Here is a 26,741-nt window from a genome sequence, read left to right on the forward strand (position 1 = left end):
ATGTACCAGAGCTTGAAGCTGGTATTGTCCACCTCCTTCGCCTTCAACCCCTTTCATTTAACACCATACCCGGGTTTTGACATAGCGTGTCGCTAAGAGGGTTACGCCCCAACAGGATTCTTTTGGGTTTTATCTCCATTAAAGTGGCTAAGTTTTTACATTGGCTCGCCGCGCCTAACACAACCCTCCTCCTTCACCAGTGTTTGGGACCTGCTATGCTGGGACACCAAAGGCGCCCCACCATAGGCGGAGTTAACTTCTAATCAGAATAGAACTTGCAATTTAAGTTTGTTCTTGACTCCTTGGTTCTAGGACTAGCTTTTGTTTGCTCTTAGTTGTCTGTTATTAATTTCTAGACTATGCTTTTGTCTTTCATTGCATTTGTTTGTTAGGAATGATCAGTGATCACCTGTTCTAGGTCACGGATATTTTGGTGCTTATTAACATTTCACCTGGCCTAGGTCACAGATATATCACAGTTGCTATTTAACTACTATAAAACTATAAACTTCGGAGAGGATAATGGTTCTCATTTGACTTCTCCGGTATGAACTTCTACTCTAGCATGTCATCATACTTTTATCTGAATATGTGGCTAAAAGTATGATTTTTATAATCAGAAGAATACAAATACTGGGGAGACAGAGGTTTTAGGATCTACTTGTGAATTGCAAGAATCTCTTTATTTCAGGGGTCCTGGACAGAGAAAAATAAAGCCACCAAGGTGAATGATATTTTTTATTTCTACATCATAACTTTGTCATTGAGAAAAGTTTCCACATTTGAAATAATAAGATGATCAAAGGAAGCACCATTTAGCCATCATGTAGGATGTCAAGAGCACTTTGTACGAGTTCATCTGTGGATGTCACAAATCTTTCCTTTTAATTTATTTTGTTGCAAGAAGACAACATTCTTAGCAATCTTTCAAACATCCATATACTGTACCTGAATATGTTTTCACTGATTTTTTATTGAATATAGAGTTGATGGTTTTATTTATGATGGCAATGAAGTTGATTTAGATGCTTCAAAGGATGCAGACTTCTCGATGGAACCATGCTCTAAATCAAAGAAGAAGTCGTTGAAAAAGGTAGAGATTTTACACATTTATGCTGAAGTTTTGGTTTATTCTTTTACTTTGTAATAAAAGAGAAACCTAGTTGTTTCTTAACAAAAGGAAGAACCAATTATTCCCTCTGTTTTTAAATGGCACCGTTGACTTTTTACATCCCTTTGACTTCTAGAGTATTCGCCTTTCCTTTAAATATTTGTGCAAATAGACAAACATACCAGGCATGCTTAAAGTGATTTGGATGACAGATCTAGTGACACTTTTTTCACTTTCCTTAGCTACTAAGTAATTGAATAAATATTGCCGGTCAAAGTCTGAGAAAAAAATTAAATGGTATCATGTGTTTAAAAATGGAGGGAGTATCATGCTAAAGGTGTTTCGTAGCATAGTACATGACTGTTTTGTGTTTTCTATTTAACATTACTGTGTTTGTGATTCCAGACTGTAAAACCCAGGCATGAAGTAGTTGCTGTAAATGAACGAAACAGCACAGGAAATATTAAAGCATCATTGTCCTCCAATGGAGAAAGCAAATCTCTTCCTCTTATCATGGCAAAACAGTATGCTTGTCGTGCTGCCCATTTGTCTTCCCTTGTAGTTTCATGGTCTCCAGTTGTGTCATCAAGTGATAAAACTTCTTGTTTATTGAGGCATTGGTGCATTCTTGCTGTTGGCTCTAAATCTGGAAATAGCCAGAATATTACACAATAGATGCTGGTGTGGTTACCGGTGATCCAATGCTCATCGGGGTTTTGCAAGCTCACAAATCATGGGTCAGTGTCATAATTTGGCAAGCTCTTTCTGTGGGCTCTTCAAAATCCTCGTTGCTTTTAGCTACTGGATGCTCAGATGGAAGGTAATCGTGATTTATCCGTATTGTCTGTAAATGGTGATGTGCTTTCTTCAGTCGTACTATGTACCGTTTCTTGTTTGCTTACATGAATTTTGTGAGCTCTTCTTTACTCATGACATGGCAAAAGTGATATATGGGGATAATCATAAGCATAGTTTTGCTTCTATGTTTTCTGGAACAAGGTCAAAATTGGTCCATAAGCAGCAGAATGACCTGTATAGGCATGCAATGAGCTTGTCCTACCTCTGCCTTAATAAATAAAAATAAGAAAGCACTCTCGTCCCCCATTTATTTTTCTAATTTCTGTGCTTGATGTTAAACAATCATGCAACTCATTCTCTGCACGTACGAGATATCTGGGCGGTGGTGAAAATACTTTACCCATATGCCTCAAAGATTCTCATTGGTCTTTGCCTCATAATTTACAAACTTTGGTTATTCCTATGGTTATTTATTGCCTTTGGATAGTTATTATTAGTTTTCTGTAAATGTTACATATCTCATGTTGAAGATTTGGTTTGTTTTTCCAGTGTTAAGATATGGTTAGGGAATATTGAAGGGTTAAATCAATGTGCAAGTGGAGAAGAAGTGCCATTTGTGTTAGTTGCTGAGGTATGTAATATATACCTAGTAGAGTTCACACTTGACATGTACAATTTATGTGTGTTTTTTTAGATTGCACAACATCAAATCAATGTAGCATGCTTCTGTACCTTCAAGTTTCATCCTTCTGAACTCTGATGTTCTTCTGACTAAAATTTTCATTCCAAATGTTTATTTGGTCAGGTCGCCACTGATTTATCAGCTATAATGTCGTCAATCTCATTAGCCATACCTGCCCAGTCTCAACATGAGGTTAGTTTGGCAATTGGAAGAGTATCCGGGTCACTAGAAATATGGATATGGAATGCATCTAGCAAAAAAATTGAGATTTCCAGTGCATGCCATGCACATGATCAAGTGGTAATGCTTCACATTAGTTGAGGATATTTTATCTTTAGAAAAATAAAAAAATGTCTAACATTACCATAGGTGACAGGTTTACAATGGGCTATGGATGGCTATTGTTTATTCACTTGCAGTCAGGTTTGTTGACTTTTTTTCATGCCACCTATTTGATTGCTGCGCCTTGATTGTATATTGCATTTTAGCATGAGAACTTGTTCCCGAATATTGGGTTGATTGAAGCCATTGGATTGTTGAAAGTTTGAGAGTCTAAGTAAAACATCGAATAGAGGTGTGGGATGTGTGGTGAAAACCTCTTTGAGATGAAGTATGAGTTGACCTCTTTAGCCAGCTATGCTCAACCACGGATCACTACCTTTTGTTTCTTTCATATTCTTTCCATTCTCTTTTTCTTGTTAGACAATCATTCTTTTTTTTTCTCGAACATGGATGGGAATTGCGCATCATTTCTTTAAGAGAGAAAAAGAAGAACAGTAAAAAGGAGGGAGAAGAACCCCGCTCCCTAAGGGAAACACTAGACCAGAGCAAATAGCCTTAACATGACCTGTGATTGTGAGACACAGGGACAAATAAACTAGTCTAGTACATGCTAAGCGACAAAGAGCACCAACAGAAACTTAGGAGAAATATACCCACAACAAGCGATCCAGCCAGCAGCTCCTGGAGTTCTTTTGCACCAGCAGAGCGCCATAGGATGCATTCATTTGTGATTGTCTGCAGTAATATTGTGATGCTTGGACTTGCACCATTAAAGACGCTCATTCCTGTGCTTCCAAATTTCCCAGGCCACCAGGGTAATGAGTGTATTAAGCCCTTTTTTAGACAATTGTTCTTGACATTAACGTTGTTTCCAATACACCTTACAATGCCCTGTATATTGTGAGTAAAGAAGATTAAAATCATAGTGTTGAAAATTAACTAGTACCATTTTGGTATGATGCTATGTGGGGCAAGCAGTACTCTAGGTGCGCCAAGAGGGCAAACGCGCCAATGGCAGCATGAGGCAGCAGGAACATGCGGTGAGCGTGCCTTGAGTATATCTATCATGTTGTTAGGCTTCGCTTCAGACTTTCAGTTTCTTAGGAAGTTTGTTTGGATAAGTTATATTTCTTAGTCTCGAGTGCACAAGATTAGGAGAGCTGGTGTCATGTGGGGCTACAGCCCCTCTAGGAGGAGAGCCAGGGAACACCGCGCGAGAAGCGGGCAATGGAAGAGCACGCATGCGGACCAGGCAAGATCGGGCACATGCGCAGTTGCGGTCTAGGAGGCAGGCCGCGCCTATTCATGGAAGCAACGCGCCTGGGAAGTGGATGAGCGGCTTCATCAGCCATGCACTGGACAGGCTTGATCAACCGGGAAGGCATGCAGTGGACAGAGGACGCCTTCAACTAATTTTAGGAGTGTGAACTCTTCTTTCCTTTAGCCGGCCGAGTGCCTCTATAAGCTATGTATGAGATACCTTTGAGAATCAAGCAATGAAGAAGTATGCTTATAACAGGGCGCTGAGGAGTAAAACCTCGCCCCAACCCTACGGATCGAGGCTATGAACTACATAGCCGAGATCCAGCTACCGTAGGGCCCAACGCCCATGACAGCTGGCATATAGTATGCTTATAAGATGTACCTGTGTAAGGTTAAGCAATCCATGAACCTTCCCTCTATCTCCATTTTCTACCTCTACCCTTCCCATTTTCCCAACATAGGGCGTTGAGGTGAACAACGTCCTCCCACTCCCATCCAGGATCACGATTACCTCCACCGCCTACCCACACTTGTGAAAAAGCTAAATACTTCTCATGCTTATTTGTTTTATAAGAATATAAAATGCACCGTGGGTCCTCAAACTTGTTTGGGTGTCATCCAGGTTCTAAACTTACTAATCGTGTCACATTAGGTCCAAATCACCATAACTTGAGGTAATCCGCCTGCATAGCACATTGACTTCACAATGACATAGCACCATCGTGTGGGGCTCACATGCTCGGGAGGGAAGAGATGTGACTCACATGTGGGCCCACACGCGTTTCATGTCATCGTGCAGTCAGTGTGTCACGTAGGCAGATTAACTCAAGATATGGTGACTGACCTCACATGACATGCTTAGTAAGTTTAGAGATTTTGTGTGCATTTTCAAAGTTTGGGGGCCTACACCCTCAGCCAAGTTCGGGGACTGATGGTGCATTTTACTCTTTGTTTAACTACTGAAACTTTATGAGCCTCTTTTACTATTGCACTATCTGATGGTCTGGTTTCATTTTGATAAATATAACCTGTAACAACTTGAGTACCAAGGTGCAGCATGGTTAGTAGAACATCCAGTTGAGAGGCTGCCCATGCGATCTTTACCCAGGTGCTCGCGTGTCCTGGTTGCTTGATGTATTCTCCGTGGCAGTTTATTTTTCTTGTTTTTTCATAACCTTTGATGAATTTAAAAGCTGAAATCTTTCTTGATTGTTGATTAATTTACTAGCTCAACTTAATGTACTATACAGTTCACTCTGTTTTTCCTCCTGAGAAGTTGTATCACTCAGATTTTGAAAGTTGCGCCTTTCAGCCTGATGCTTTTCATTTTTTCTTCTTTTAGGATAATTCTGCACGTTGTTGGATCTCTCATGAAAACCACCTTGAAGAAATTTTTGTGCATTCAAAATTTCCAGAGCTAAGGGAGTCAGCAGATGTAAAACTAGTAGATACTTAAATGTTTGTTATCCTTGATGTCCAATTTTTTTCCCCATATAATTGGGTTCTCAATATGCATGCAGCTATCAGAAGTCTCTGATCGATGCTATGGTCTTACACTAGCACCTGGAGAACAGATGATTGCTGTGGTATGCCTTAGGCTTTTGTATCCGACATCTTTTTGTTCAACTGAACTGTTACTGTCGGTGAAGAGATATGCATAAGCTGCAATTGATGGCTGTCGTTTTTCAGGTACACAGTTTGGATCTGAACCTTTTGAACCAGATGTATCAAGTCAGGTAATTTTACTCACTAGTATATTGCCCGTGCTAACGCTACGATAATGTCTAGAAAAAAATAAAACATAAAACCAAAATAAATAGCCTCTTTAGGCTCTTGTGATTCCCTACGACTCGTAAAACATCTGTACCCTATGGATTTTAGGACTAACTACTAAAGCTCTCAATGCCATCATCTTCTAGTAAAACCATAAAGTTTTTGAGCACCAATTGGCCCATATAAGATGTAAAGATCTTGCAACATTATTAAAGAATCTCCAATAGAAACATTGATAATCACATATTTATGAAAACAAAAGGAGTACAATATGTATTAAAAAATATTTGAGTATACAAAGACCAAACTAATATAAAGGAAAAGATTGGAAAAGAAATAAAGTGTAGCATACCTTTATGTTAATCACTTTTATGCTGCTTGGAATTTTCTATATAACAATAGTTATCAATTAGAAGAAATATAATTATATTAACCACACATGAACCTGGGCGTTTGACACTCAACAGGTGCCTAAATCAATATCATGGCATCATCACTAACCACACATGAACCTGGGCATTTGACAATAGAGCATTTAGTCAGCTTTCAATTCAACGGTATGATCACAACGAAATTGCATTTGACACTCAACAGTTACCCAATACCCGTACATGGCCAGCACCAAATTAGCAGCTAAAGCAACCATCAGAGCATGGAATACGCAAAACAAATCAAATAATTGGAACCAGAGAACAACAGTGCTTACGATCCAATTCCTGGTTTCGGTAAGTCCTTGGGCGAGCCCATGGGTGCAGTAGGCAACATCTAATACCAAAGACACGAACGGAAGGAGGCACAGATGTGGAAGGAAGGGATCGACGAAGAGAGGACATCGCACCTTGAACAACATTGCCACCATACAAATGTGCTAGACAATAACCTGTATGAAGATAGAGGAACAAATTCAAGCAAAAATAGTATGCATGCAAGTATGTATGCAGATTCTTGGCGTTGCTATTCCATCTAGAATGTGTGTTATCTCTACTATAAGGGACTAATCAAAATAAGGCTTGGTACACCCAGAATTGCATCCCCGTAGAGATAGTCCATCCACTATGCACCAAAGAAATTGCACACAGGAATTCAACATCATTAAGATCAATGACTTCTAATCCTCCCTCAAAAGCTTCAACACAATCCGATGGCTAGAGTTCTTTGGATCATCCCACCTGGGCTTCAACGCACGCCCCAACCACTACACCCCCCGCCCCGCTTCCGCACGAATGGACGCGTGCGCAACGCCGCGATTGCCCTGCGTGACTCATGCACCCGATCTCCGCTAGCGCTCGCGTTCGCCAGGTCTCGCCGCCCCCTGTAACGATGGCGTGCCCGCTCGCTGCTAGCGCTCGCGAACCAGCTGGCCCTGCCGCGATCGCCCCCTGCCGCCATCGCGATCCCGCTGGCCCTGGCCACGGCTGCTGCTGGCCTGGCTACGGGCGCGCCTCCCCTGGCTAAGGGCGCAGCCGCCGGGGGCCTGCCGGGGGCGTTGCCATCGGGGCACGGCCTGCCCGTCCTCACCATATATTCATCTCACTTTCCCAGCCCACTGACAGCGTGGCCGCTGGCCAAGCAGATGGCCGGACGCGCTCCAGTCGCCCGACGCTGAGGGCACGAAGGCCACTTCTCCTCTAGCGGCGGCGGCAAGACCATCAGCCGCGCCACGAGCAGTCACTTCCCCAGAGTTGTTGATGGCAACTCCCGTCCCTAGCCCATGGTGGATCTGGTGGCGGCGCCGCCCCATTCTCCACTAGCGGTGACCCTAAGGTGACCGTATGCAGCCTCTAGGCGGTGGCACACCGCTCAGTCAGGCGCGACCTGCCAGTGGCACCCAGCGACTGCGTGGACATGTACTTGAGCATTAGTATCTAGATGCAGCAACTTCTTGAACCGGCATGGAGGTGACTGTGTACATGTGCAGATGATTTCATTTTTGTAATTTCCCTCGTGCTATATAACTAATATAGATGAGATCCTTGATGGAGTATGCGATTTATGCTGCCCTCCCTCTCTCAGGCCTCCCTTGATTATGATCTCTGAACCCATGCGAAGTAGCTTTTTATGGATGCATGGTAGTAATTTGGGGCAAAATTTAATAGTATTTGTAATTGGCCTCCCAGATCACTACTGTCTATGATCCCAGGTGTTAGAGGGCGCTTTACTTGATAACACACATTCTAGATGGAATAGCAACGTCGTCAAGAATCTACATAGATACTTGCATACATACTATTTTTGCTTGAATTTGTTCCTCTATCTTCATACAAGTTATTGTCTAGCACATGTGTATGGTGGCAATGTTGTTCAAGGTGCGATGTCCTCTCTTCGTCGATCCCTTCCGTCCACATCTATGCCTCCTTCCGTTCATGTCTTTGGTATTAGGTGTTGCCTACTGCACCCATGGGCTCACCCAAGGACTTACCAAAACCAGGAATTAGATCGTAAGCACTGTTGTTCTCTGGTTCCAATTATTTGATTTGTTTTGCGTATTCCATGCTCTGATGGTTGCTTTAGCTGCTAATTTGGTGCTGGTCATGTACGGGTATTGGGTAACTGTTGAGTGTCAAATGCAATTTCATTGTGATCATACCGTGGAATTGAAAGCTGACTAAATGCTCTATTGTCAAATGCCCAGGTTCATGTGTGGTTAGTGATGATGCCATGATATTGATTTAGGCACCTGTTGAGTGTCAAACGCCCAGGTTCATGTGTGGTTAATTGTAACACCTCTGGTGTTTTAAACCATAAAATATGCCATGTCATCATATGCATTGCACATCATTTTTGTGTTAGTGAAAATTTGGGTATGCATACACTAAAACAAATTTACCTTTGTGATATATGTGTTGACTTGTATGTATGAATCAATTTAAAAATCTTTGTATTGAATTGGAATTTCCGAAAACCCTAATTTTCAGCATTTAAATTCTACCCTGGAAACTTAATTCAAAATCTAAGCACATTTTGGGGGTTGAGCCTAAAAGCAAAAGTGTAGAGCTTGTCAATGTGTACAAAGTTGGTTTTTGGAGTTTTTAAAGTTGTTATATAAAATTTGAAGTAATTTGAAAATGGATAAATTCTTAAAGTGTCCCCTTTTGATTTTAAACTTGCATTTCAAAATATAGACATAATTTGGGTATAGTTATAAAAGCAAAGTTGTAGGAAGCTCTAGCAAGTTCTAGCAGCTGGAGTGCTGCAGCGCCGCCGTGTACTGCTCGGCCGAGCCGCCATGGCCGGCGTCGAGCTCGGACCAGTCCGTTTTCAGTGTAGCTGGTACCACCAATCGACGCGTTGTGTTGTGGGGAACATGGTAGTACCTTGGCGGTGGCCTGAGACCTCGCCGGCGGCGAGAAATCACGGGTCAGAGCCTCGCCATCGCGCTGCTCTCGCTGGCGAGTGGGGTCACTCTGTCAGTGACTGTTTAGTTTGAAAATGAATTTTTCTATTTTTGCAGAATTGTTTAAATAGTGTTGTGTTTTGTTATTTTTGTATAGAATTTAATAGTGCTCCAAAAATTACGAAAATTTTTGTGTGATCTCTCTGAGATGTAAACTATTTAGGAAAAATATTAAATATTACTTTTCAGTACATTTTGAATATGATAAAAATTGCTCAAATTAATTAATAAATAATTTCCATGATTTTTCTAGGCTTAAATAATTATTCAAAAATTATGAAAATTGTTTTGCCACTTAGTTATCATGTGATGAGTCTTCACAAAATTTTTGAGCTCATTTAGAGAAAGTTGATTTATTTTATAATTATTAATTAGTTATTAATTAATAAAAACAAATAGTAACCCTAATGATTTAGGTTTTTGTTCGAATTTTTTTATTGAGTGATGACCTTGGGTCATTAGCGTAAAATGATCCTTGGTACTTAAAGTAAGTATTTGAGTTTATGAAAAGGTTTAATTAGTTGTTGGTTTGCAACTGTACCGCGAAGGAAAGTTGTATTCAAGTTATTAATTTTTGCATCTATCGTCATGTACCATGTTTCATATCTCGCATCATACTAAACATGACATTATTACCACATGTAGTGAATGAAAGTGAGAGCGTGGTAGTCAGTCAAGTTATTGAGGAAGTTAATCCACTTATCGAGGTCGGGTCTGATATCTGTGGAACATCTCCGGAACCTAACTTTTCCGACAATCAAGGCAAGCCCCGGATGCATTTAAACTTACCTTGTGTTTTACAAATTTATATCGCTTTTACTTTCAAGTACTGCATTAAGTGATTAGGAGTTGAGTGAAAACCTAATTGGTGCATTACCAACCTTGTTTTTCTATATCAACCTCGTTACCAGTTTTAATGCCAGAATGCCTATTTATGCTTAGCCATGCTTATACCGATAAAAGTTAGATGATTACCTATCACCTATGAGATATAAATGGATTTCCGGATAAGACTGGTTATTTATGTTATCATGAGGTATAAGCTTGTGGAGTAATAAATCTAGACCGGACGGGCTCGATGTGTGAGAGCCACAAGACATGGAGGTCTTGTGAGCGGGTTCTTTCCGCCTATGTCGTTTAAGGATCGTCCGTTGTTGAACTATGTAAGGTGAGACTTTGTAGTACTAGCCACATACTCTGGTAAGCCTTAACTCGGCTATTCTATTATGAGAATGGCTACTCGCGTACTAGGAGTGGAGAGATGGCAAGAATAGCATGTACCCACGTGGCAATGGGCTGGATTGGTGGAGTACTATATTCTCGAGTGGCGCAGACCCATTCTTGTTTTAGAGGATCTGAGGGTAGGTTGGTATATGTAGGTCCGGGACCTACATATGTCGTGTGGTCGAGAATCCCTAGCTAGGTTATAATCAGTTTGAATCATCGTTGCTCCTCGGTTATGGAGACTCAACTCACTGTTCATCATCGTAGTTAATAAATAAAACTTGAGCAAGAATTGAGAAAGAGTTTGATATGAAGTTCATGATCTCAATACATATCATGATAGATTCATATATGATCTTTATAATGATTTAAATTTTGAAATAAAGAATCTTGTTAGAGCGCTTTTACGCAAAAGAACTTTATTTATTGCTAAAGCCTTACCTTGAATCCCCAAGCCTGTATTCTTGAGTCTTATCAATTTTATTTCGGTTAAGTCTTGTTGAGTACTTTTGTACTCAGGGTTCATTGACCCTTGTTGCAGGTGAGCCTCATGAGCAGGTTAGCTTAGGACCATGCTGCATGACGGTTGTTCAGATAGAAGATGATAAATAAATATGTGGCCCTTGGACAGGCCACTTTAATTGTGTGTTTTGTATTATGTTACTAATACACTCCACTACTATGGTTTGTAATAATAATCATACTTAGTTTGTAAGGTTTGAAACAACTGTTTTATAAACTAAGTTATTGTAATACTTCCGCTATTTCACTCTGATGTATATTAATGAATAAACTGTTGTAATACTGCAATGACTCTGTAATGGGATCCAGCTCGGAAATCGTAGATGATTCGGGGTTCTCCGAGGACACCCGACAGTCTTCTTAAGTTACCGGGAATATATGCATAGTCGTCAGAGGCCATTGGACAGTGATAGATGCATGTGGGCCCTATAACTTAGGAGGTTCTGCCACATTAATATAATTATATTTCTTCTAATTGATAACTATTGTTATATAGAAAATTCCAAGCAGCATAAAAGTGATTAACATAAAGGTATGCTGCACTTTATTTCTTTTCCAATATTTTCCTTTATATTAGTTTGGTCTTTGTATACTCAAATATTTTTTAATACATATTGTACTCCTTTTGTTTTCATAAATATGTGATTATCAATGTTTCTATTGGAGATTCTTTAATAATGTTGCAAGATCTTTACATCTTATATGGGCCAATTGATGCTAAAAAACTTTATGGTTTTACTAGAAGATGATGGCATTGAGAGCTTTAGTAGTTAGTCCTAAAATCCATAGGGTGCAGATGTTTTACGAGTCGTAGGGAATCACAAGAGCCTAAAGAGGCTATTTATTTTGGTTTTATGTTTTATTTGTTTCTAGACATTACCGTAGCGTTAGCACGGGCAATATACTAGTCAAGTAAAGCGTCCTCTAACACTTGGGATCCTAGACAGTAGTGATCTGGGAGGCCAATTACAAATACTATTAAATTTTGCCCCAAATTACTACCATGCATCCATAAAAAGCTACTTCACATGGGTTCAGAGATCATAATCAAGGGAGGCCTGAGAGAGGGAGGGCAGCATAAATCGCATACTCCATCAAGGATCTCATCTATATTAGTTATATAGCACGAGGGAAATTACCAAAATGAAATCATCTGCACCTATACACAGTCACCTCCATGCCGGTTCAAGAAGTTGCTGCATCTAGATACTAATGCTCAAGTACATGTCCACGCAGTCACCGGGCGCCACTGGCAGGCCACACCTGACTGAGCAGCGTGCCACCACCTAGAGGCTGCATATGGTCACCTTAGGGTCACCGCTGGTGGAGAATGGGGCGGCACCGCCACCAGATCCACCATGGGCTGGGGACGGGAGCTGCCATCAACGACTCTAGGGAAGTGACTGCTCGTGGCGTGGCTGATGGTCTCGCCGCCGCCGCTGGAGGAGAAGTGGCCTTCGTGCCCTCGACGTCGGGCGACTAGAGCTCGTCCGGCCTTCTGCTTGGCCGATGGCCACGCTATCAGTGGGCTAATCTCAGAGGTACGACAGCGCTGATGGGAAAGTGAGACGAATATATGGTGAGGACAGGTAGGCCATGCCCCGATGGCAGCGCCCCCGGCGGCTGCGCCCTTAGCCAGGGGAGGCACGCCCGTAGCTAGGCCAGCAGTAGCCGCGGCCAGGGCCAGCGGGATCATGATGGTGGCAGGGGGCAATCGCGGCAGGGCCAACTGGTTCACGAGCGCTAGCAGCGAGCGGGCGCGCCATCGTTACAGGGGGCGGCGAGACCTGGCGAGCGCGAGCGCTAGCGGAGATCGGGCGCGTGAGTCATGCGCGGTAATCGCGGCGTTGCGCACGCGTCTGTTCGTGCAGAAGCGGGCCAGGGGGTGTAGTGGTTGGGGCATGCATTGAAGCCCAGGTGGGATGATCCAAAGAACACTGGCCATTGGATTGTGTTGAAGCTTTTGAGGGAGGATTAGAAGACATTGATCTTAATGATGTTGAATTCCTATGTACAATTTCTTTGGTGTATATTGGATGGACTATCTCTGCGGGACTCACTGTTCATCATCGTAGTTAATAAATGAAACTTGAGCAAGAATTGAGAAAGAGTTTGATATGAAGTTCATGATCTCAATACGGATCATGACAGATTCATATATGATCTTTATAATGATTTAAATGTTGAAATAAAGAATCTTGTTAGAGAGCTTTTACGCAAAAGAACTTTGTTTATTGCTAAAGCCTTACCTTGAATCCCCAAGCATGTATTCCTGAGTCTTATCAGTTTTATTTTGGTTAAGTCTTGTTGAGTACTTTTGTACTCAGGGTTCATTGACCCTTGTTGCAGGTGAGCCTCATGAGCAGGTCTGCTTTGGACCATGCTGCATGATGGTTGTTCAGATAGAAGATGACAAATAAATGTGTGGCCCTTGGGTAGGGCACTTTAATTATGTGTTTTGTATTATGTTACTAATACACTCCACTACTATGGTTTGTAATAATAATCATACTTAGTTTGTAAGGTTTGAAACAACTGTTTTATAAACTAAGTTATTATAAGACTTCCGCTATTTCACTCTGATGTATATTAATGAATAAACTATTGTAATATTGCAATGACTCTGTAATGGGATCCTGCTCAGAAATCGTGGATGATTCGGGGTTCTCTAAGGACACCCGACAATCTTCTTAAGTTACTGGAAACATATGCATAGTTGTTAGAGGTCATTGGATAGTGACAGGTGCATGTGAGCCCTATAACTTAGGAGGTTCTGCCACAGAATGGTATTGGAGCGACCCTTACAAAGGTTTTTGTAGTATTGTTTTACAAAAACTTCAAAACGATTTGGAGCAAATAAATTTAATCTGTTAATTTGATCCAAATTGCTTCCGACTTATCTTAATTCTTTCTCGCCATTCCTTATTTGATTAAAAAGGCTTTATATGGTGGAGTAGTAATCTTATTATGCCCTATATAATATGAACTATTGTTTATGTACCATAGAAGCTTTGATGTTTGAAGTTTCATAAGAACGATTCATGCATCATGATTAATTCACTTGTTACTTACTTTCCCTCTTAGTCCGGGTTGAGTAGTGTAATCCATCCTTGCTACTCTTTGGATTTTTCTCAGATTTTCTTACTATTATTAAATCTTGCTTTCTACAGTATGGCTCATACCAAGGTAACACCCCGTAAGTCCGTCGGACCCAAAGGAGTTCCTCGTCACCAGCTTGCCCCTAGAAGTGATGGTGCTAGCGGTAGCCGCATTAGGCTTGATCCCTAGGCTGAGGTACAGAGGCTTTCAGCAGAATTAGCATAGGCTACTAGAGATAGGGCCTTGGATGCCATCCAGGTGGGCAAGTTATAGGATCAATTGAGGCGTCGTACCACCGCTCATCAGAATTGTGAGCGTATGTTAGTTCGTATGGTGGAAGGAAGAAATGAAGCTTGGCATAGAGAAGATGTAGCTAGAGCCCGAGCTCATGAGTTAGAGTTCTATGTAGAAAACTTAGAGGAATACTATACCAATCTATATGAAGAAGTCCATAGGTTGAACAATCTACTGAATCCAAATCATGAGCCTTAGGCAGATGCAATGGACCCAGGTGTCATCATTGCAGATGATGATGAACTTGAAGAGGAAGAAGAAGAGGATCTAGAAGAATTAGTGATAGTTAATGAAAGTGATAATAAAGGCGGAAACATTTTTGGAATGGATACTGATCACGAGGTTTGATGTGATCGAGGAGAAGAGTAGAGTGTAGTTTAGTGAGTTCTAGTCTAGTTGGGTAGTCTTGCTTAAGTGCAGACTTGTGTATAAATAAGTGAGCCCAGTATAATGCATTTGTAGTAAGCTCTTTTAATAGTTCAATAAATGTTGTGAGTAAAGTTTGGTTTGTCATGAACAGATGCGTCGTACTCGAGCTTCGAATATTCCTAGTTCTTCACAAGACGAGGATGGTATTCCTCATCCACCACCAGTTCTGCCAAATTTGGCTGATGCTATCGCAGCACTAGTCAATGTGACCGTAGATAATGCTAGGTTGCTTCGGGAGTTAGCTCAAAGCAATCAAAATATGATGCAAGGGAATTGTGGTCGTAATTATCAAAGGCGAGAAGCTACATATGTTGACTTCATGGATACATGACCACCAATATTTACCAAGGCTGATGAACCACTTGAAGCTGATGATTGGCTTCGTACCATGGAGCAGAAGTTTGACCTCATTCCATGTACTGAGTTCCAGAAGCCTGTTTTTGCTGTCCAATAGCTTAGAGGTGCAGCAGGTGCTTGGTGGGCAAACCTTGTGGCTATGTAACCAGTCGGTATTCAGTTAACTTGGGCCGAGTTTCACACTACTTTTCGTGCCCATTATATTCCAGAAGGAGTTATGGCCATGAAACTTGATGAGTTTCTTGCTTTAAAGCAAGGTGATCAAATAGTCATGTAGTATGTGGGCAAGTTCAATCACCTTTCACAATATGCACCTGAGCATGTTAACACAGATGTCAAGAAGAAGAAGTGGTTCATGCATGGCCTTAATACCAAACTTCAGACCATGATGACTACCTATACCAATGTCAATTATCATGAGGCAGTTAACATTGCTATTGCTTCAGAGGAGAAATATCGACAGCATAAGGAGATTAAGAAGAAAAAGAGCATGCCATCTGGATCTTTTGGTGGCAATCAAAAGAGACAGAAGATAATCTATCATCCAGTGAATCACTATCATCCTCCTTATCGTCTGCCGTAGTTCCAAGCTAGACAATGATCAAATGTCTGTCCTGCCGTGACTTATCCAAACTCACAACAGACAAATGTTCCTGGTGTTCGTGCTCCAACACCCTAAGGCCACAATTACCCATGCTTTAATAGTGGAAAGTCCGGTCATTTCTCTAGAGAATGTCCATATTCTAAGTAGTATAATCCAATTTTTTAGAAGGCTCCAGGAAATCAACAACAGGGTCAAGCTCAGGACAAGAACAGTAATCAAAATGCCCAGAAGGGCAAAAATGAAAAGAAGACAGGGCGAGTTTTCTATATTCAAGCTAGGGAGATTCCAGAAGGAGAACCCATGATGCTGGGTATGTTTCCTGTCACCGATCATCCTATAGTTATGCTTTTTGATTCTGGTGCATCTCATACATTCATCAATAGAACCTTTGTCATAAAGCATGAAATTCCAATTAGGGCAACAAAGGAAAATTTCTATATATAGTCGCCCGGGGGACGTCTGTGTACTAAGGAAATGGTGTACCAGGTACCCATAAACATGGGTGGGCACATTTTTCCCACCACCATAATTATTCTAAAAGATCAGGATATAGATGTGATCTTAGAAATGAACTAGATGTATCAGCATGAAGCTATTGTAGATACTTTGAATAGGACAATAAGGTTGAGTTTGCCGGATAGTAATTCTCAGCTTCTTATCCAACTTTCAATCTTAAAGAGATCAGTGGAAAAGTTTGTGCAACTTTCGTCAAGGAGATTAGAGATATCCCGGTAGCTTGTGAATTCTCAGATGTTTTTCCTGAAGATTTATCCGGTCTACCACCTCATAGGGATATTCAGTTTGGAATAGATCTAAAACCTAGAATAGCTTCGATCTCTCGTAGAGCTTATAGGATGCCCCCAAGGAATTAGCCGAGTTGAAGACTCAGTTGCAAGAGTTGATTGATAAAGGGTTTATCCAACCTAATTCATCGCCTTGGGGATGTCTTGCAATTTTTGTGAAAAAGAAAGATAAGACCCTGAGATTGTGTGTTGACTATCGTCCATTGAATGAAGTGACAATTAAAAATAAATATCCCTTACCTCAGATAGATTTACTTTTTGATCAACTGGCTGGAGCCAAAGTTTTCTCCAAGATTAATTTGAGGCCAGGTTATCATCAAATCAAAATTAAGCCTGAAGATATTCCCAAAACGGCATTTACCACCAGATATGGATTATATGAATACCTGATAATGTCTTTTGGTTTGACGAATGCACTAGCTCATTTCATGTATCTGATTAATTCAGTATTCATGCCTGAGCTAGACAAGTTTGTCATGATCTTTATTGATGACATCTTAATTTATTCCAAGAATAAGAAAGAACATGCTGAACATCTCAGAAGTGTTCTAACACACTTAAGAGAACATCAGTTATATGCCAAGTTCAGTAAGTGTGACTTCTGGCTAAAGGAAGTATAATTTTTAGGACATGTCTTGTCAGCTGAAGGAGTTGTAGTAGATCCAAGTAAAGTTAAGGATGTACTAGATTGGAAACTGCCAACCACTGTTCATCATGTTTGGAGTTTTCTAGGAATGGCTAGTTATTACCGTCGTTTTATTCTAGATTTCTCTAGAATATCCAAGTCTATCACTGGATTATTGAAGAACCAAGCCAAGTTTGTCTGATCACCTAACTATGAAGAAGCTTTCTAGACTTTGAAGAGATTATTAACCACTGCCCCAGTGTTAGCACAGCCAGATATCGAGAGGCCGTTCGACGTTTATTATGATGCTTCTGGTATTGGTATTGGCCTATTGGGTGTGTATTGATGCAAGAAGGCTGAGTCATTGCCTATGTTTCTAGACAACTTAAGCGACATGAAGAATATTATCCAACTCATGATCTGGAGTTAGCAGCAGTTGTCTATGCTTTGAAGATTTGGTGGCATTACCTGCTTGGTAATACTTGTCATATTTATACAGATCACAAGAGTTTAAAGTATATCTTTACTCAATCAGAATTGAATATACGACAAAGAAGATGGTTGGAACTGATTAAAGATTATGACTTGGAGGTGCATTACCACCCTGGTAAGGCAAATGTGGTTGCCGATGCACTCAGTCGTAAGAGTCATTGCAATTGCTTGACAATAAAAACAATGGATCTGACTTTATGTCAAGAGATGGAAAAGTTGAATATAGAGGTAATTCAACAAGGTAGTTTGACCAATATAACTGTTGAATCAACTATTCGAGACCAGATTATTGCCACTCAAAAAGAAAGCAAGGGTATAGCCCATATCAAAGAAAGAGTCAGGAAGGGAAAAGCAACATGCTTTAGGATAGATGATGCAGATGTTGGTTCAAGGATCGCCTTGTGGTACCAAAGGTTCCTAAGTTGCGACAGTCAATTCTTAAAGAGGCACATACCACCAGGTTGTCTATTCATCCGAGAAGTAATAAGATGTACCATGACTTGAAACAGAGATTCTGATGGACCAAAATGAAGATAGAGATTGCTCGGTATATAGCCAAGTGTGATACTTGTAAAAAAGTAAAAGCTATACATTTGAGGTCCGCTGGAGAGTTACAGCCATTGCCTATTCCAGCTTGGAAGTGGGAGGATATTAGTATGGACTTTATCGTTGGCCTACCCAAGACATCGAAAGGTTGTGACTCAATATGGGTTGTTGTAGATCGACTAACTAAGTCAGCACATTTTCTTCCAGTCAAGAGTACATATCCCACTATCCGATATGCCAAGATGTATTTAGCACAAATCGTGAGCCTACATGGAGTACCAAAGACCATTGTGTCAGATATGGGTACACAGTTTGTCTCTAACTTTTGGAAACAATTGTATTATTCGATGGGTACCAAACTTCTATATAGTATAGCTTATCATCCACAGACTGATGGTCAGACTGAAAGAGTAAATCAAGTACTTGAAGATATGTTAAGGTGTTGTGTCTTTAACTATTCTAATAAGTGGGATGAATGTTTGCCTTTGGCTGAGTTCTCATACAACAATAGTTATCAAGAGAGCATTAAGATGGCTCCGTTTGAAGCACTCTATGGTCGTAGATGTAGAACATTGCTAAATTGATCTGAACCCGGGGAAAAATAGTTATTTGAAGTTGACCTTGTGAAAGAAACAGAAGAGAATGTTAGGCAAATACAAAGTAATTTGAAGATAGCTCAGTTCCGATAAAAGAGTTATGCGGATAAACGACGTAGGCCATTGGTGTTTAACTAGGGAGATTTTTTATATCTGAAGGTATCACCAATGAAGGGAATTACCCGTTTCGGTGTTAAAGGAAAGTTGGCACCTCGTTATATTGGACCATTTCAAATTTTGGAGAGGTGTGGAAATGTGGCATATCGCTTGAAGTTACCAGAATATCTCTCAGCTGTACACGATGTGTTTTATGTTTCCCAATTAAAGAAATATCTTTGAGTGTCTGATCAGAATGTTGAGGTTCAAGGAGTTGAACTTGAACCTGATTTGACCTATTCTGAATATCCTATCCGAGTTCTAGATCAGAAAGACCGTGTCACTCGAAGGCAGTGTTCGTCTAAACGAATTAAACGGTCGTTTAAATGGCCAGTAAACGATAAACGGTGATAAACTGTTTTATTTAGAGGGTAAACAGAAATTAAACGGTTGACCGTTTAAACGGTCAAAAAAACGGGAAAAACGACCTAAATGGCCTAAACGAAACGGAGATAAACGGCATTAAACGGGCTAAACAGCTGTTTAAACGACCGTTTAGGCGAACACGAGGTAAATCTAGTTCAGTTTTGTATGGATAAATTTGTATACTTAAGTTTATTATATTTATAAATGTGTATACTTGATATGTTACATGCATAAATATCTATATTTGATTCTTTTCACATGCATAAATATATATACATATCAAAATAATTGATTTTTACTCGGATAAATATGTATAAATGCTAGAATACTTGATTTTTTACATGCACATATATAATTATATGTATTTTTTTAATAAAAAGTACAAAACCATTTAGACCGTTTAACTCCGTTTAAACACCGTGTAAACAGCCTAAACGCTAAACAAAGGGCGACTGTGTAAAGACCGTTTACCGTTTAGGAAAACATTGCTCGAAGGAGGACAATCAAGTTCTACAAGATACAATGGAATCAACATTCCAAAGAAGAAGCTACTTAGAAATCCAAAGATTACTTACTAGAATAGTTTCCAGAGTTTCTTGTGTCAATATAGAATAATGTTAGTTGTGCTCTGTCGTTACGAATCATGTTTTGTAAAGGGACCTTAGCTATTTTATGGTCAGGTTTTGAATGTTTTTGCTTGACACATTTTCTTTTCCATTACTTACCCTATGACTTTAAATCTCGGGACGAGATTTCTTTTAGGAGAAAAGATTGTAACACCTCTAGTGTTTTAAACCATAAAATATGCCATGTCATCATATGCATTGCACATCATTTTTGTGTTAGTGAAGATTTGGGTATGCATACACTAAAACAAGTTTACCTTTGTGATATATGTGTTGACTTGTATGGATGAATCAATTTAAAAATCTTTGTATTGAATTAGAATTTCTGAAAATCCTAATTTTCAGCATTTAAATTCTACCCTAGAAACTTAATTCAAAATCTAAGCATATTTTGGGGTTGAGCTTAAAAGCAAAAGTGTAGAGCTTGTCAATGTGTACAAAGTTGGTTTTTGGAGTTTTCAAAGTTGTTATATAAAATTTGAAGTAATTTGAAAATGGATAAATTCTTAAAGTGTCCCCTTTTGATTTTAAACTTGCATTTCAAAATATAGACATAATTTGGGTATAGTTATAAAAGCAAAGTTGTAGAACTTTGAATTTGGAACAACTTTTATTTTTGGAGATTTTTGAGTTACCATACAAATTTGGGAGTAATTTGAGAAATTAGACGAGTGGCAAATCGGTAAATATTGTGAACAGTGTCTTCGGGTGACACCTCACCGACGGCGAACTTCCTCTGGCTTCCAGGCGCGCCCGTGGCCACCTTTGGCTCCGCGCTGGCATGGAGAAGCTGCCGCGTGTCGTCTCCGTGTGCCTCGACCACGTTATAAAGACCGGGACTCCGACGAGCTTGTGCCATCGCCGTAGCCCTTTTCTCTACCTCGTTTAAGCTTGTCACTGGTACGCCTACTCCTTGCGAACCCAGCTGACCAATCCTTAAAGCCTGACTCCACCGGGAAAAGCTATGCGTTATCTTTCTTCCTCGCGGCCGGCCGCATCACCGACAACCTCGCTTCATCGTGGCCAGCGCTCTACGGTCTGTCCCTGCCCTTGCGAAGCATACCTTCTGCTTCCCTATGTTGCTATGATGCTCTGTGCCATGTTGATTGGTCTGTTTGTCCGAAAGTCATGCTTGCCGTTGCCGTCGTCGCCATCAACGCCGCCAGACGCGACCTTTGCTGCTCACCGTCAACCGAACACTCTAGCACGAACTAGGTGAGCCACTGATGCTATTCAAGTAGTTGTAGGAAGCTCTAGCGAGTTCTAGCAGCTGGAGCGCTGTAGCGCCACCGTTTACTGCTCGACCGAGCCGCCGTGGCCGGCGTTGAGCTCGGACCAGTCTGTTTTCAGTGTAGCTGGTACCACCAATCGACGCGTTGTGTTGTGGGGAACATGGTAGTACCTTGGTGGTGGCCGGAAACCTCGTCGGCGGCAAGAAATCGCGGGTCAGAGCCTCGCCGTCGCGCTGCTCTCGCTGGCGAGTGGGGTCACTCTATCAGTGACTGTTTAGTTTGAAAATGATTTTTTCTATTTTTGTAGAATTGTTTAAATAGTGTTGTGTTTTGTTATTTTTGTATAGAATTTAATAGAGCTCCAAAAATTACGAAAATTTTTGTGTGATCTCTCTGAGATGTAAACTATTTAGGAAAAAATATTAAATATTACTTTTCAGTATATTTTGAATGTGATAAAAATTGCTCAAATTAATTAATAAATGATTTCCATGATTTTTCTAGGCTTAAATAATTATTCAAAAATTATGAAAATTGTTTTGCCACTTAGTTATCATGTGATGAATCTTCACAAAATTTTTGAGCTCATTTAGAGAAAGTTGATTTATTTCATAATTATTAATTAGTTATTAATTAATAAAAACAAATAGTAACCCTAATGATTTAGGTTTTTGTTTGAATTTTTTTATTGAGTGATGACCTTGGGTCATTAGCGTAAAATGACCCTTGGTACTTAAAGTAAGTATTTGAGTTTATGAAAAGGTTTAATTAGTTGTTGGTTTGCAACTGTACCACGAAGGAAAGTTGTATTGAAGTTATTAATTTTTGCATCCATCGTCATGTATCATGTTTCATATCTCGCATCATATTAAACATGGCATTATTACCACATGTAGTGAACGAAAGTGAGAGCGTGGTAGTCAGTCAAGTTGTTGAGGAAGTTAATCCACCTGTCGAGGTCGGGTCTGATATCTGTGGAACATCTCTAGAACCTGACTTTTCTGACAATCAAGGCAAGCCTCGGATGCATTAAACTTACCTTGTGTTTTACAAATTTATATCGCTTTTGCTTTCAAGTACTGCATTAAGTGATTAGAAGTTGAGTGAAAACCTAATTGGTGCATTACCAACCTTGTTTTTCCATATCAACCTCGTTACCCGTTTTAATGCGAGAATGCATATTTATGCTTAGCCATGCTTAAACCGATAAAAGTCGGGTGATTACCTGTCACCTGCGAGATATAAATGGATTTCCGGATAAGACTAGTTATTTATGTTATCATGAGGTATAAGCTTGTGGAGTAATAAATCTAGACCGGGTGGACTCGGTGTGTGAGAGCCACAAGACATGAAGGTCTTGTGAGCGGGTTCTTTCCGCCTGTGTCGTTTAAGAACCGTCCGTTGTTGAACTGCGTAAGGTAAGACTTTGTAGTACTAGCCACATACTCCGGTAAGCCTTAACTCGGCTATTCTATTAGGAGAATGGCTACTCGCGCACTAGGAGTGGAGAGATAGTGAGAATAGCTTATACCCATGTGGCAATGGGCTGGATTGGTGGAGTACTGTATTCTCGGGTGGCGCGGACCCGTTCTTGTTTTAGAGGATCTGAGGGTAGGTTGGTATATGTAGGTCCGGGACCTGCATATGTCGTGTGGTCGAGAATCCCCAGCTGGGTTATAATCGGTTTGAATCATCGTTGCTCCTCGGTTATGAAGACTCAACTCACTGTTCATCATCGTAGTTAATAAATGAAACTTGAGCAAGAATTGAGAAAGAGTTTGATATAAAGTTCATGATCTCAATACGGATCATGACAGATTCATATATGATCTTTATAATGATTTAAATGTTGAAATAAAGAATTTTGTTAGAGAGCTTTTACGCAAAAGAACTTTATTTATTGCTAAAGCCTTACCTTGAATCTCTAAGCCTGTATTCCTGAGTCTTATCAATTTTATTTCGGTTAAGTCTTGTTGAGTACTTTTGTACTCAGGGTTCATTAACCCTTGTTGTAGGTGAGCCTCATGAGCAGGTCTGCTTTGGACCGTGCTGCATGACGGTTGTTCAGATAGAAGATGACAAATAAATGTGTGGCCCTTAGGCAGGACACTTTAATTGTGTGTTTTGTATTATGTTACTAATACACTCCACTACTATGGTTTGTAATAATAATCATACTTAGTTTGTAAGGTTTGAAACAACTGTTTTGTAAACTAAGTTATTGTAAGACTTCTGCTATTTCACTCTGATGTATATTAATGAATAAACTGTTGTAATACTGCAATGACTCTGTAATGGGATCCTGCTCGGAAATCGTGGATGATTCGAGGTTCTCCGAGGACACCCGACAGTCTTCTTAAGTTACCGGGAACATATGCATAGTCGTCAGAGGTCATTGGACAGTGACAGATGCATGTGAGCCCTATAACTTAGGAGGTTCTGCCACATTAATATAATTATATTTCTTCTAATTGATAACTATTGTTATATAGAAAATTCCAAGCAGCATAAAAGTGATTAACATAAAGGTATGCTGCACTTTATTTCTTTTCCAATATTTTCCTTTATATTAGTTTGGTCTTTGTATACTCAAATATTTTTTAATACATATTGTACTCCTTTTGTTTTCATAAATATGTGATTATCAATGTTTCTATTGGAGATTCTTTAATAATGTTGTAAGATCTTTACATCTTATATGGCCCAATTGGTGCTAAAAAACTTTATGGTTTTACTAGAAGATGATGGCATTGAGAGCTTTAGTAGTTAGTCCTAAAATCCATAGGGTACAGATGTTTTACGAGTCGTAGGGAATCACAAGAGCCTAAAGAGGCTATTTATTTTGGTTTTATGTTTTATTTTTTTTCTAGATATTACCGTAGCGTTAGCACGGGCAATATACTAGTCAAGTAAAGCGTCCTCTAACACCTGGGATCCTAGACAGTAGTGATCTGGGAGGCCAATTACAAATACTATTAAATTTTGCCCCAAATTACTACCATGCATCTATAAAAAGCTACTTCGCATGGGTTCAGAGATCAGAATCAAGGGATGCCTGAGAGAGGGAGGGCAGCATAAATCGCATACTCCATCAAGGATCTCATCTATATTAGTTATATAGCACGAGGGAAATTACCAAAATGAAATCATCTGCACCTGTACACAGTCACCTCCATGCCGGTTCAAGAAGTTGCTGCATCTAGATACTAATGCTCAAGTACATGTCCACGCAGTCGCCGGGCGCCACTGGCAGGCCGCGCCTGACCGAGCGGCGTGCCACCGCCTGGAGGCTACATACGGTCACCTTAGGGTCACCGCTGGTGGAGAATGGGGCGGCGCCGCCACCAGATCCACCATGGGCTGGGGACGGGAGCTGCCATCAACGACTCTGGGGATGTGACTGCTCGTGGCACGGCTGATGGTCTCGCCGCCGCCGCTGGCGGAGAAGTGGCCTTCGTGCCCTCGGCGTCGGGCGACTGGAGCGCGTCCGGCCTTCTACTTGGCCGGCGGCCACGCTGTCAGTGGGCTGATCTCGGAGGTACGGCGGCGCTGATGGGAAAGTGAGACGAATATATGGTGAGGACGGGCAGGCCGCGCCCTGATGGCAGCGCCCCGGCGGCTGCGCCCTCAGCCAGGGGAGGCGCGCCCGCAGCCAGGCCAGCAGCAGCCGCGGCCAGGGCCAGCGGGATCGCGATGGCGGCAGGGGGCGATCGCGGCAGGGCCAGCTGGTTCGCGAGCGCTAGCAGCGAGCAGGCGCACCATCGTTACAGGGGGCGGCGAGACCTGGCGAGTGAGTCACGCGTGGCAATCATGGAGTTGCGCACAAGTCCGTTCGTGCAGAAGCGGGCCGGGGGGTGTAGTGGTTGGGGCGTGCGTTGAAGCCCAGGTGGGATGATCCAAAGAACTCTGGCCGTCGGATTGTGTTGAAGCTTTTGAGGGAGGATTAGAAGACATTGATCTTAATGATGTTGAATTCCTGTGTGCAATTTCTTTGGTGCATATTGGATGGACTATCTCTGCGGGGATGCAATTCTGGGTGTACCAAGCCTTATTTTGATTGGTCCCTTATAGTAGAGATGCGTTGTGAAAAGTACTGGGTTCTTGTGCTACAAATCTTCCTTGCTTTAATATAACATTTATAATTAATTTTGGTAATCAAAACAACAGGACACAAAAGGCGGTGGTTGAGTTCATCTGGATCGGTGGCCAATTTGTTGGTATTCCACTAGACAGGAGCATTGATATTTGCAGTCCACAGTCTGCAGATTTATCCTCAAGTAACCTTATGTGGTGGGGATCCAACATTTTGTGGTCGCTGAAGAAATATGAAAATGTTGAAAAGAGGCTTGTGTTATGGGATGTTGTAACTGCGCTGCAAGAGTTGAAGAAATCTGCACCTGCCTTTCTGGAGACTTTAGTGCATAGTTGGGTCTCAGCTTTATTTTCGGGCGACCCACAGCGTGTTTCTATCAATGCCCCGTCATGTTCAATGCATGACATGATGCCCTATGTCAGCTCGCGGAAGCTACACTTACTGAACGTAACAACAACAACAATATGGCCTTTCAGTCCCAAGCAAGTTAGATAGGCTAAAGTTCAAACCCATCGAGAGCCCAAGTCACAGTTCAGGCACTTCAATAGCTGTTTTCCAAGTACTCATATTCAAACATAGATCTCTAGGTATATCCCAAGCCTTACTGAACATAATTTGCAGAAAAGTAATGCTCAGCAATCATGCACAGCATGGTCCTGGTGTTCAAAACGGTAATGAGGAAACAACTGATTTCTGGAACGCTCTTTTGGTAAGGAGTGAAACAGAACTGCAAGAGAGGCTGGTGGGTTTCACCTTTGCCGCAGTCCTGAAACAGACAGCATGTTTGTTCAATGGTACCTCTACTGAAAATTGCTGGTTTCCTGTCGGGGTTGCTCAGATGGATTCTTGGGTATCCATGAATTACGAAAAAGTGCATAGCCAGCTGCAGTCTATCAGATCGAAGATCAAAGATCTAGGAAGCATGTGCATTTTCCCATCTCAATTGATCAATCATCTGTCATCCAATTTCATCTGTGAAAAGAGATACCGGTTCACTAACATTGGGCACGGAACCTAACTGTTTCCTCCTGCAGGATCGACGGATACTCTGATATAGAAAGCTGCCCCTACTGCTCTTCGCCAGTCCATTTCGAGTCGTCTGATGTAGCCATCTGCGGAGAAAGGCACACCCTATCGCTGTGCAGGGCGTCGATGATCCTGTGCTCCGTTTTGCAGCCAGTGTGGCACTGCGTGTGCTGCGGAGGCACGGTCGACAAGCTGTTGCCGGAGTCGTTCTTCACCATGCAGGCGTCCACCATCCATGATGAAGGATCGCTCGATCTGTCAGCAGCCTCCGTCGCACTCTGCACCTTCTGCGGCATCCTGCTGCAGAGGTCCATGCCAGCGTTCCTGCTCTCCACCTCGCCGGCTTAG

The 26,741-nt window shown here is 41.3% G+C and overlaps 1 pseudogene; it reads left to right on the forward strand.

Moving 5' to 3' along the window:
- LOC136536147 (uncharacterized) lies at positions 1-26,741 on the forward strand (annotated as a pseudogene).

The sequence above is a fragment of the Miscanthus floridulus genome, chromosome 2 (genome assembly GCF_019320115.1).
Source record: "Miscanthus floridulus cultivar M001 chromosome 2, ASM1932011v1, whole genome shotgun sequence".
Classification (NCBI taxonomy): domain Eukaryota; kingdom Viridiplantae; phylum Streptophyta; class Magnoliopsida; order Poales; family Poaceae; genus Miscanthus; species Miscanthus floridulus.